The sequence below is a fragment of the Sesamum indicum genome, linkage group LG16 (assembly GCF_000512975.1).
Source record: "Sesamum indicum cultivar Zhongzhi No. 13 linkage group LG16, S_indicum_v1.0, whole genome shotgun sequence".
Classification (NCBI taxonomy): Eukaryota; Viridiplantae; Streptophyta; class Magnoliopsida; order Lamiales; family Pedaliaceae; genus Sesamum; species Sesamum indicum.
In genome coordinates, this window is record NC_026160.1 from 194,891 (window position 1) to 208,493 (window position 13,603).

Consider the following 13,603-nt stretch of genomic DNA (forward strand, 5'->3'; position numbering starts at 1 on the left):
TAGCTTTATTTACAGCAACTCATAGCTATTGCATCTACAATCATACACTAGAAAAAAAATTTACTATTGACTATAATATTAGTAGTTATGTAAAAATTATGATAAATGACTATTATTAACTACGGTAAAATAAAAATGACACAAAAAACTAGCTTTTAACTATAACAAATGCTATAGCGAACCTGGTCAGCCTAGCCCTATTAAAATATACCTATGATATATCTATAATATATAAAAATTATTTAGAAATTTTTGTATATAGAAAGATATATATATTAAAATATACCTATAAAATTAAATATATTAAAATTTTATATAGAATAGAAATTTTTTTAGTCCGTTAAATATTATTTTTTTAGTCCGTTAAATATGCTGAATATTAATTTTAGTTCGATAATTAAGTCATTTTTTTTAAATCCATTAAGTTTTAAAATTGATGAAATTTAGTCTTTCATTTGCTGAAATTTTAATATTTTATCGAAAAATGACATGGCATGCCAAGTGGATATCTTTTTTAGGATTTTTAGTCCTACGTGGCTTTAGAAAATGAGTTGAATCATATGTTGGATAAAATTATATTATATGAATTATTATAATATATAAAAAATATATTATAATTTATAAAAATAAAATTATTATTTTAAAAGAATAATAATCAAACCCCCACCCGCTCCCCACCGCATGACTGGCTTCCCCTTTCTCTCACTCGCCCTCCTATTGTCGAGCCCCGACCCCACCACCGGCAAGGCGTCGCCTAGATGTCGAGGGCGATGCCCATCGCCCACGCCGCGCCCTTCTCTGCAGCGAAGTCGTCGTCATTTTTTTAATTAATTAAATTAAAAAAATATTATATTAAAAATATTAATATAATTATATATTTACATATAAATTAATATTTTATTATTAATAAAACTTTATATTTATATAACCCGTATGTGCTTCCAACTTTGGTCTTAGAATTTTTTTTTAACTTTATTTTATATCACATGGGTGTAATTGATACGTTAATTTTGATAATTTTTTTTTTGAATATTTCTAAAATTACAGGGGAGGTCTTTGAATTTTTTCCCAACTTTTTATAAGGAGAGTACCTTTTCTTTAAATATTTAGACGCACGCAAAAAAAAAAAAAAAAAAAAGAGGGGGAGACAATAAGTTGAAATGAAGAGATGGAATTATCATCGTCATATTAATCGAAAAAATGCAAGCAACCCCCTTACGATATTACAAATGTGCAAAATATTTCCTTACAAAAGAAACATAAGCAATTTACATCCCTATGTTTTTTAAAATAAAATAATTTACCTATTTAGACAAAAAAGTAATAATTTTTTCATTTTGAAAAGTACAGATGGTAAATTGCTATTTTATTTTCATATGGAGGTAATTTACTTATTTATAAAATCAAGACAGAAAAATAAATTACTTCATTTTAAAAAATATAAAAAATAAATTATTATATTTTTTATAGGGGGTAATTTATTGATTTGCATAATCAAAATAAATAAATTACCATTCACCCTCATATTAACACAATCGCATGATTGCTCTTTGTGAATATTAACAAATGAAGGAGTTAGAAAACAAAAGGGGGAGTGCCTTTTGACTAAATTACAAATATATGGTCAGATTCTATAAACTTGTGCACGAAAGTCTTATCAACAGCAGCAGACAGCTTCATGATTATGCAGACCAATTTGATCTTCTCCACATTTTGGGATAATTTTAGTGGGGACAAAGGAATCTGAATGGAGACCGACCAACATCCGCTCTTTTCCTCGATTTATAGGATAAATTAGAATTTATGGAAGTTGAAATAGTTATATATATTTTTAAATTTAATGTAATTACATATAATTTCTTTTTAGTTTAAATAATTACATTTAGTATTTCGAAAAATTTGCATTCATCTAACAAATAAATTATTTGCGTTGGTCTAACTCACGGAATTTATTTATATTAGCAAAAAAAAAATGATATTTACCTCAATTGACTTATTATTGACGTATTGCGCAAATAATTTTTTTCTAACTAAAAGCTAAACCTAGAACAGTGAATACGTCCTCACATACATTAATGTGTGACGATATATTAGGATAATTTGATCGTGAAATATTTATTTAACATATTATAAATCATTAATAAGTCAATTGAAAATAAATATGGACTTTTATCCAATTTATTTTGTTAATATCAGCAAATTTGGTGAATTTGATTAATGGAGAACTTATTTGTTAGAAGAAAGCAAACTTTAGGACGTCCTGGATGTAAATTTTATACTACAAGGATCGACGTATAATCACATCAATCTTAAGGGATGGAATTGTAATTATCCACTTATTGTCCAAATCATTATAATTATATCATAAAATTCATGATCGACTAACAAAGTACATACTCGTGATAGTTTATTTTGTACGAGAGAATTTGTTAGAAGATCGTTAATTCATAAGAAATATTTATAAATAATAAAAAATATTTATAATGATAATAAAAAGCCTTTTAATTTACCCACAATTTATATTCCCACAAAAGAATTTGATCTTCCAAAAAAATATTATTAAATTCTGGGAAAGTTTTATGATTTGAACGTATCTTTTTGTGGTAATGCAACTAACAATTACGTAGCCATTGTATAAAAAAATATTTTCTACTTATAATGAATAAAATTTAAAAATATTTTTAATTATTGTTAAAGTATGTGCTATGCTTTTTAATTAAACAAACTGATTTGGTCGCATTTGCATAAACAATAATTAATAATTATTGAACAATTATAAATAATTAATATTTCTCATATATATATATATATATATATGACTCTATTATTATCTGATATCAAGATGTCATGCCAAACAGTAATAGCAGCCCTATGCAATCCTGTCAATCTATGGAGCACCATTTGTCATGATGGGCAGCCAGAAATAATAGGATATATATATAGAGAGTTAGCATTATTGAGTGGACAACCACAAAGACCTTCCGGTTCTTATCCTGTGTTCAACAATTTTTCATTTATTATATTGTTTTTAATAACTTTAGAATTTACTTTTTAATGTATGAGTGACAAATTATCTTAGATGTTATTGAAGTACGGATTTCTTTAATTTGACTTGTCATGGGATATTGTCTCATTATATTTAGGGAAAAAATATTATTTTAGTTTACTAAATATGCTTAATTTTAATTTTATTTTGATAATTATGTTCAATTTTATTTAGGTCCAGTAACTTACGAAATTACTTACTTTTAATCATCTGACAGATTTTCGGACAATTTTACCCTTATGCAACTTTTGAAATGCAGTTTTAGTCCATATGCACTCATAGGGGTAAAATTGTCCGAAAATCTGCCAGAATACTAAAAGGAAGCAATTTCGTAAGTTACTGGACCTAAACAAAAATGGACATAGTTATCGAACTAAAATTAAAATTAGGCATACTTAGCGGACTAAAATAATGCTTTTTCCTTATATTTATAAACATATATAAAGTTTCCATCACCTTATGAAAACAATTTAGAGTTTCATACAAAAAAAATCTGCATATATTATAAATGAACAAATTATTTCCTTATGAAAAAATAATAGCAACTTATTTCTATTTTTCTTTTTTAAAATGAACAATTTACACGAAGGGGGTAAATTGCTACCTTTTTAAAGATACAGAAATTTTATTTTTCAAGGGGATAATTTGCTAATTTATAATTCACAAAAGAATTACTTGCATTTTTCTCAAACACTTTAAAACAAAATTGCCTTGGCTTGAAATATATTATCGGCTGACAGAAGATCAGCTTGTACCTTAAATTGTAAACTAGAGTTACAAGCAATTCTTAAAAGTATATAAAAATACTCAAACTCGCACTACAAGAAAATTGTTTAATATATAGCTACGAAAAAAAAATTACAAGATAATAGAAACACTTGGGGATTAAATTGAATTCATTAGGGAAAATTCCGTAATTACTCAATCCGTTATAGAAAATTTGCTAAAAACTCCTGTGTTAAAAATATGACATAAAACTTTGTCGTGATTATCGAAACCCTACGAACTCCATCTTGGTTACAAACTAACGAGAATGTTATACTGCTTGTAGTTTGAAATACATGGTCTTTGAAACCAAAAAACAAAAAAGTACATGGTCTTTGAGTGTGTATGCAATGGAACGAAATAACAGAGTTGGGAAATCTATGGTCAATTTGGGAGAACAGCACAAAATGTAATAAAATTGCCATGTTATAATATTGCTCTTGTTTTGTTTTTGCTTCTTTTCACTGAGCAGTTCTAGTAATTTCCCACATTCTGACAATGTTGGTGAAATGTTGAGAAATTATGAAATCTGTCATTAATTTTTTTTAAAAAATATAACGAGTTCCTAGCTTAATTATTTTGAAAATTTAATAATTTTTTAAATTAATCACAAAATTATCATTACTAATACTCAATTATATAAGCACCATCATGTTATTTTATCCAATTACTTTATTTTATTATATTTTATATTTTAAATTTATGCATAAACGTTTAGCATTTTATCTTCTTATACATGAAAAAATGAGGTGATGAATATATTCTATTGTATGTATATATGTGTATTTATATTTATTTACTAAATATTTATATATATATATATATATTTTATAAGTTATCAATTTTAAAGCATTAGATTTAATTTAAACCAAACCACATATAAACAATTTTATAAGCTTTAAAAATATTTTATGAAATTTTCCAAATAAGCACAGCCCAACAACTTTAGATATATGAACTTATTACACTACATTTCATTTAATAAACATAATTTAAACATAACAACCATGCACACACTGGATTGACACGATCGAAAACAAGTTGTTCTTTATTATTACATGCACATATGCATTCTTGTTCCAAGTTATACGGACTACACTAGAGGCGCCGCTTGTGGTGGTCCTGAGTTATGGCGAGGATTCGGTCCCGTAGGTATCTTTCTGAACGATGAGCCTCCGACGTCCATGGCCACATTCTTGCGCAGGGCTACTTCCTTTGTCGAGAAATCAAATCCAAATTTGTGAAAAAGTGCCCGGCTACCTCCGAATTCGTCGTGCGTAAGGACACGAGAAGACATTGTCATGGGAAACACACAAACTGCAACCAAGATAGCTATCAAGACTCTAATTGTAGGCGAGGAAGTCATTTTTTCACTGCGATTTGAAGGTAGGCAAACTCATGCAGGAAGTCCTTTATATATAGCCATGCTGAAAGGGTAGATATCAGAAATCTTTACCTAATAATTAACATTACAAATTAGGAATAGTGGATTATAAATATGTTGAACATATATAGAATGATAATAAAGTAAGGGTGAATTCCCTAAACCGAGTTTATAAATTCTAATATAGTAATAACATTATCAACAATTTCTAAAATTTTACAAATATGAACAAAAACATATTTTGAAGTAAAAATTAACACATTATATTAGTCTAAATAATGTTTTAAGAGCTGATGATACATAAACTTGACCTAATTCAAGCTAGGAACGTTAAGAGTATTCTCTACTAGTAATTTAATAAGTTAATTTTATTGTACTGTAAAATCTTCAATCTTGTTTAATGATTATCATATAATTCTCATAATTTTTACTCATAGCTAGTTTTTTATTAAAAAATTCTTTATACTAAATATCAATCAGACAACAAAATTAATTTGAACAATCCGCTTGCAACAATTCTTACTATTCATATGATAGTTTTTTGTGATGAATAAAGGATGTTTAAAATCTGTCAAAAAAAATCAAAATCAAAATTTTATTTGCAAATAACTTAATATTTGCAAAAATTTATAGTTTATCTTGAAAATGTGTAGTTTTGTAAGCTTTTATGAACTTAATTTCATAGCTATGATAACTTTTTATATCTTTGTTAATGGATAATCGCATCTTTTGTCCTTATCCCTCCAGATGTATCGTTCTCATCTTTCAACCACACACAAGATATGATTTTTTCCTCTTCTTATAGGTTCAGGGGCATAAAAGTAATTGAGTCTGGGCTGATTGGACTGGTAGCTTCATGGCTTGTTGGTGTTGAGTGTGTAGGTTTTGATTGTTTAGGCTAACTTGGGCTGGACTGCCATTAGACAACCGGTATCAATCAGCACTGTGAAGCAACATTACTTTTAATTGTCCAAAATAAAGACCAATGTGATATTTTATTAATTTAAGGTATTTAAGTGAAAAAAGCTAAACGACTTCAAATTTTGAATAGATTTTCAGCGAAAAATGATAACAAAAAAAAGGGACTAATTTGAAGCAAAACCAAAAGTTTAGGACACTAATTTGAGAAAGTGAAGATAATGGACTAAAGTAATTTTAAATACAAACTTAAGAGACCAAGTAAGGTATTTACCCGGTATGTTTTATGCCTTTAGTCTATTTAAATTCAATTTAGTTAGTTAAATACTTGCACATCTATTTAAATTTTATTCAATATATCACATTTTTTTTTTTGGAGAAATGTACCTAACCTTGCATGCAAGATTTATGAGTTTATTCTTGAGTTTCCATTTCTATCATTTGTTTTTATCAGTCATAATTCAATGATTAAGTGGGATATTGTGAAAACAGTTATGCAAATGATTTAGCACACAAGAACCATTCTTTCGTCAATGAAATCAACTTTGTAAATCAAAAGTTGAAATCACAATTGCCTAACAATGGAAACAAGATTTTGGTCATGCTAGGTATATAATTGTAACTCATCGTCTCACTTTAGGACTTCTTTTGCCTTAGCCCTCTACTTCTCTCCATCACCTGCTCAACAACAGGTATCCTATAGCTAAAAAGTAGAGTTGGTATTCATGTTATCTTAAAAGCAAAATATACCTGGGCTGGAGAGGTGCTTGATACACTACGTCTTCCAATGCCCCTTTCTTCGACAATGGATGCAGAAATCATTTGTATTCCTTAGCTACTGAACCGCCTTTCTCTTTCTTTTTTCCATGCCCACCAGAGCAACAGGAGCACTCGAAGCGCTTGCAACGGCACTTGCCCGTACCCTTCTTCCTCATCTAGCATCCTGCCCTCTCGTTTTATGCCTTCGAGGTTGAAGCCTGCTCCAACATGATTGCTAGCTCTTCCTAGCCATTGCCTCAAATTGTACCAATATGTTGGTCAACTCGTGGATGGACTTCTCAAACCTAATCATGTTGTAGTTTACGATGAACGAATCATAAAAGGGAGAACAACACCGAGAAATTATGTGACTGTATGTTTCTTCCCAAGCGTAGCTTCAAGGCCCTTTAATTTTTCTACAAGGGAAAGCATCTTGATCCCATACTCTTGTACAAAAGCCCTTTTAATCATCTTGGTGTTAAGTAATGCCTTTGTTGCAGCATCTCTAATATGCAGGTTCGGAACCCGCATAGTAATTTTTCATGCGGAGCATCATTGACGCGACATCATCGAGCCTATTGTAGTGCTTCTAGATCTCATTTGTCATTGAGGCTAGTTGGTGTTGTGAGCCTTTCAGTTTTATCATGCCACTTCTCGAACATTAGACGTTCTTCAGGTGTGGACCCTCCAACAAGGCTCGAGGAAGATGCTTATCCAAAATATAAGTCTGGTTCTCGAAATATAGGATAATTTTAAGGTTTCACAGCCAGTCATTATAGTTTGTTCTCAAGGTGTACAGTGGCCCAGACTGGTCCAGGACAAGCATGGACCAACCCTAAAAAGCCCGATTCAGGCCTAGCCCATGGACCCGTCCAATTGAGAAAATAATTACTTAAATTTATAATTATCTTATGAAATAAATAAATAATAAATTAAATCACACAAAAATTTATATATAGAATTAAAAGTAATAGTTAAGAACATATAATAAAATCAAAAAAGAAAAAAGCCCAGCAAGCCAGATCCAGGATCAGGTGGTCTTGGGCCATTGGATTGGGGTGGTCCTAGGTATTGATTTCTAGGATCGGCCCGTCCCAAGTGATCCTGGGCGGAATCAGCTTAATTTTTTATTGATTCAATTCGGTCCTGAGTTGGGTTAGCCCAGCCCGGCCTACTGTGCATCTTAAGTTTGTTTTGTTGAACTTGTTAGTCTCAAGAATTATCATGTTGGAATGTTAGACATCTACATCAAATGTAAAATAGAAAATTAATAGATGTATATAATATTAAGTTAAAACTTGATTTTTAGTCATTAACCGCTTCTACTATTTTTTCAAAAAGCCTACCATTCTAAAGTGAAATTTTTGAAAAACTATTTTCTAGTAGACTTAGAGTCCACAAACACAATTCTCCATTCCCCCATTTTTACAATTCACATGAAAATTACTTTCGGGGAGATAACCAATATCATTCTCATCCAGTGAGGTTTGCAAGATATTTTGCCTTGCCTTTTCACATGATTACGAGGACTCCAAGCAAATTATGGTACTTAGCGTTAGGCCCCGACCCATCAACCAAATGAATATCTCAACTATTGGCCCGCACGATCCATGAGACATGGAAAAAACAGTATATTTCATATGTTCATAACAATAGCATAGCTTTCTTTCATTTCAAATATGCCACGACTCGTGAGACCACGAATTGGTGGAAGTAGTGTCCACACTACATTGTGATAGATGGAAAGTTTGGATTTAATCAAAATATTTTGACTATTAATCCATTAATGGCCGTAATATTAACTTTGGACCGTCCAATTGAGAGTTTGTTTTAAGAACTACCAATACCTCATCTCTTAGGTGCTTTGGATGGGTCAATATCAAATATTCAAATAAATATTGTCCAAACACATCGCATGCAAATAAAAGCCTCGTACAACCTTATTAAATGATCACAAGCTTAAACCACTGAGCCTGCAGTGGATTAATGGTCTTACTAGGTGTAAACCCTTCGCTATTACAAAATTTCCATAAAATCCACTATCAAGTTATCAGGCCTTTGTAATATCTCTTTGTTCTTCATGCTTTCCATCATGGGCTTCTTCCAGTGAGCCTCTCTATGGTTTTCCATGAGCTCTATTCTATGGACTTCTTTATGGACTTCCATCTCCTTGCTTACATTTATTTAAAAAATAAATAAAAGTCTCACCTCTAACTACACTAATTACAATTTAAAATAGAAATTCTAATCAAAAGTTGGGGAGAGTACTAAGGAGGGACATAGAAATCATTGTTATTTAAAGATTAACGATAGAGAGGTTAAAACAAAAAGGCACACCTCACCCAACAATAAAATAGAACCAGAGACGGGTCATTGGGCTTTCTGATCATTCCATTTATATAATAAATAATAATACATATTTATATCAAATATGAACTGTCTACAAATAATTATATATTCCATACATTATATACCATGATATCCAGTGAGGCCTAATCTCACTACTAGATGTAACTAGATCCGCAAAAGAAATCTAAAACACACTGTTAATCAATGTATTTAGATTAATCTTTGTTCTTAATTTGTACCTTGTTCAAGAAGAATACAAGAGATGGAGAAATGTTAGGGAAAAAGAGAATTCAATTTTATTTGGTATTAAGCGAGGATATTAATTTAATTTTTTAGTACATGCAATTATATGAAATCTATTTTATAAAGGAACTTAATTAAGTAGTTAATTTAACACGAGTTGGGAAGTTGAATAACATTTTTAACATTATAATAACTCGGTGTAATAAAATCAAACTACCACTTTAAATCTATGAACTTTCTTCCCATTATAGTAGTATAGATAATTCAAAGTTTCTAACATAACAACCATGCTAGCTTTTCTATTTTCTTAACCACTACTTTTATTATTACATGCACATATTCATTCTTGTCCGAAGATAGGGAACTACAGCAGAGGCACATTGGGTGGTGGTCCCGAGTGATGGCGAGGATCCGGTCCTCTAGGTACCTCTCTGAACGATGAGCCTCCATCAATGGCTACATTCTTGGGCAGGGGTACTTTCTCTACCGAGAAGTCGAATTGAAGTTTGTGGGAAAGTGCCTGGCTACCTTCGGATTCATCATGCGTAATGACTCGAGAAGACACAATCATCGGAAACACACAAAATGCAATCAAGAGAGCTATCAAGACTCTAGTTGTAGGCGAGGAAACCATTTTTTCACTGCGATTTGAAGGTAGGCAAACTCATGCAGGAATTCCTTTATATAGAGCCATGTTAAAAGGGCAGATATCAGAAATCTTTACCTAATAATTAATCTCTCTTTGTACTATAAAATCTTCAATCTTGTTTAATGATTTTCATAATTCTCATAATTTTGACTTATAGTTAGATTTTTTTTAAAAATTCTTTGTACTAAATATTCAGACAAAAAAATTAATTTGAACAATTCGATTGCAACAATTCTTACCATTCATATGTTGGTTTTATAAGTTGAAACTTTTTTTGTGATGAATACAGGATGTTTAAAATCTGCAAAAAGGAAAAAAAAAATACTAGTCAAAATTTTATCTGCAATAACTTAATATTTGCAAAAATTTCATAGTTTAGCATGAAAACTTATATTTTTGTAAGATTTTATGAACTTAATTTCTTAGCTATGATAACTTTTTATAACTTTGTTATAGGATATTTACATGTGTCCTTATCCCTCCAGATGTATCATTCTCATCTTTAAACCGCACGCAAAATATGATTTTTCCCTCTCTTGATAGATGCAGGAGCATAAAAGTAATTGAGTTTGGGCTGATTGGATTGGTAGCTTCTTAGCTTGTTGCTGTTAGGGTGTGTAGGTGTTGATTGTTTAGGTTAACTTGGGCTGAACTTTGCCATTAGCCAACATGTATCAATCAACACTTCTGAAGCTACATTACTTTTAGTTGTCCAAAATAAGGACCAATGTGATATTTTTTAGATTTAAGATATTAAGTGGAAAAAAGCAAAACTATTTCAAATTTCGACTAGATTTTCACCAAAAAATGATAAAAAAAAAGAAAAGAAAAGGATTGATTTGAAGCAAAAACCAAAAGTTTAGGACACTAATGCGAGAAAGTGAAGATAATGGACTAAACTATAATTTAAATACAAACTTAAGAGACCAAGTAAGGTATTTACCCAGTATGTTTTAAGCCTTTAATCAATTTAAACTGAATTTAGTTAATTAAATACTTGCACATCTATTTAAATTTTATTCAATATATAACATTTCTTTAGAGAAATGTGAACAAACCTTGCATGCCAGATTTATGAGTTTATTCTTGAGTACTCATTTCTATCGTTTGCTTTGATCAGTCATAATTACGTGATTAAGTGGGATATTGTGAAAACAATTATGCAAATGACTTAGCACACAAGATGAACCATTTTTTCGTCAATCAAATCAACTTTATGGATCGAAATTTTAAATCACAATTACCTAACAACGGAAACAATATTTTGGTCATGCTAGATACATAATTGTGACTTATCGCCTCACTTTAGGACTCCTTTCATTTTAGCCTTCTACTTCTCTTTATCACCTGCAAACCATTGTAGATGTGAGCTCCGTAACAGGTATCCAATACCTAAAAAGTAGAGTCAGTATTCATGTTATCCTCAAAACAAAATATACCTAGGATGGAGAGGAACTTGAGACACTCCCTCTTCCAATGCCTATTTTTTTGGCAATGAATGCAGACATCATTTGTCTTCCTTAGCTGCTGAACAACCTTCATCTTTCCTTTTTCCATGCCTACCAGGGCAACAGGAGTTCTCAAAGCGCTTGCAGTGGCACTTGTCCCGACCCATCTTCCAAAACCAGCATCCAGTACTCTCACTTTACGCCTTCGAGTTCGAATCCTCTCCAACATGATTGTTGGCTCTGACTTCTTAACCATCGCCTAAAATTGAACTAATATGTTGATCAGCTTGTGGATGGACTTCTCAAACCCATTTATGTTGTAGTTTATGATGAACGGATCGTAAGAGGGAGGAAAAGACCAAAAAATCATGTGACTATATGTTTCTTTCTCAAGCGCAGCTTGAAGGTCCTTTAGTTTTTCCATAAGGGAAAATATCTTGATCCCGTACTCTTGTACAAAGGACTCTTTAGTCATCATGGTGTCAAGTAATGCTTTCACTGCAACATCTCTTACTTGTCGATCCGGAACCGCATAGCATTCTTTCATGCAGAGCATCATTGACGCGACATCATCGAGCCTATTGTACTGATTCTAGACCTAATTTGTCATTGAGGCCAGTTGATATTGTGTGATTTTCGATTTTCATCATTCCACTTCTCGAATGTTAAAAGTTCTTTAGCATGGACCCCCCAGTAAAGCTCGAGGAAGATGCTTATCCAAACATAAGTCTGCTTTTCGAAATCTAGGACAATTCTAAAATTTCACATCCAATCGTTATAATTCATTCTCAAGGTGGACAGTGGATCGGGCCGGCCTACTACTGTTCATGGCCGATCTTGGGACGGTATTTTAGGTCTATTTTTAAACCCAGGCCTAGCCCATGGAACAACCCGATTGAAGCCCGAACCAGGCTCGGATGTGGTTGTTCTTTATCTTTTTATTTTTATAATATTGAGGTATTCTTACAAATAATCACTTAAATTTATAATTATCTTATGAAATAAATAAATAATAAATTAAATCACACAAAAAAAATATATAAAAAAATAATAGTTAAGAATATATAATAAACTTATAAAAGAAAATGACCAATAGGCCCGGTCTAAGACTAAGTGGTCTTGGGCCTTTGGGCTAGGCTGGTCCTAGGTATTGATTCCTAGGACCAGCCCAGGATCGGCTTGGTCCCAAGCGGGCCTGGGCTGAATCAACTTAATTTTTATTGATTTAATTCAGTCCTAAGTTGGGTCTTGGGCCTCTAGGCTGGTCCTAGGTATTGATTCCTAGGACCAGCCCAGGATCGGCTTGGTCCCAAGCGGGCCTGGGCTGAATCAACTTAATTTTTATTGATTTAATTCAGTCCTAAGTTGGGTTAGCCCAACCCGACCTACTGTGCATCTTGAGTTTGTTCTGTTGAACTTGTTAGTCTCAAGAATCACCACATTGAATGTTAGACATCTATATCAAATGTAAAATAGAAAATTAATAGATGTTTATGACATTAATTCAAGTTAAGGCTTGATTTTTAGTCATTAACCGCTTCTACTATTTCTTCAAAAAAGCCCACCACTCTAAAGTGGGATTTTTGAGAAACCATATTCTACTGGGCTTGGAGTCCACAAACACAATTCTCTATCCCCATTTTTACAATTCACATGAAAATTGCTTTTTGGAACCAATACCACTCTCATCCAATGAGATCCGTAAGATATTTTGCCTTGCCTTTCCACATGATTACAATGACTCCAAGCAAATTACGCTACTTAGTTTTAGGCCCAACCCATCAACCAAATGAATATCTCAACTGTTGGCCCCAACAACCTACGAGACACGAAAAAAAAAGAGTATATTTTCATCCGTTCACGACAATAGCGTAGCTTTCGTTCATTCCAAATATGCCATGACTCGTGAGACCACGAACGGTTGGAAGTAGCGTCTGAACTACGTTGTTATGGGTAGAAGGCTTGGATTTAATCAAAATCTTTTGACTATTAATCCATTAATGGTCCTAATATTAACTTGGACCATCCAATTGAGAGTTTAT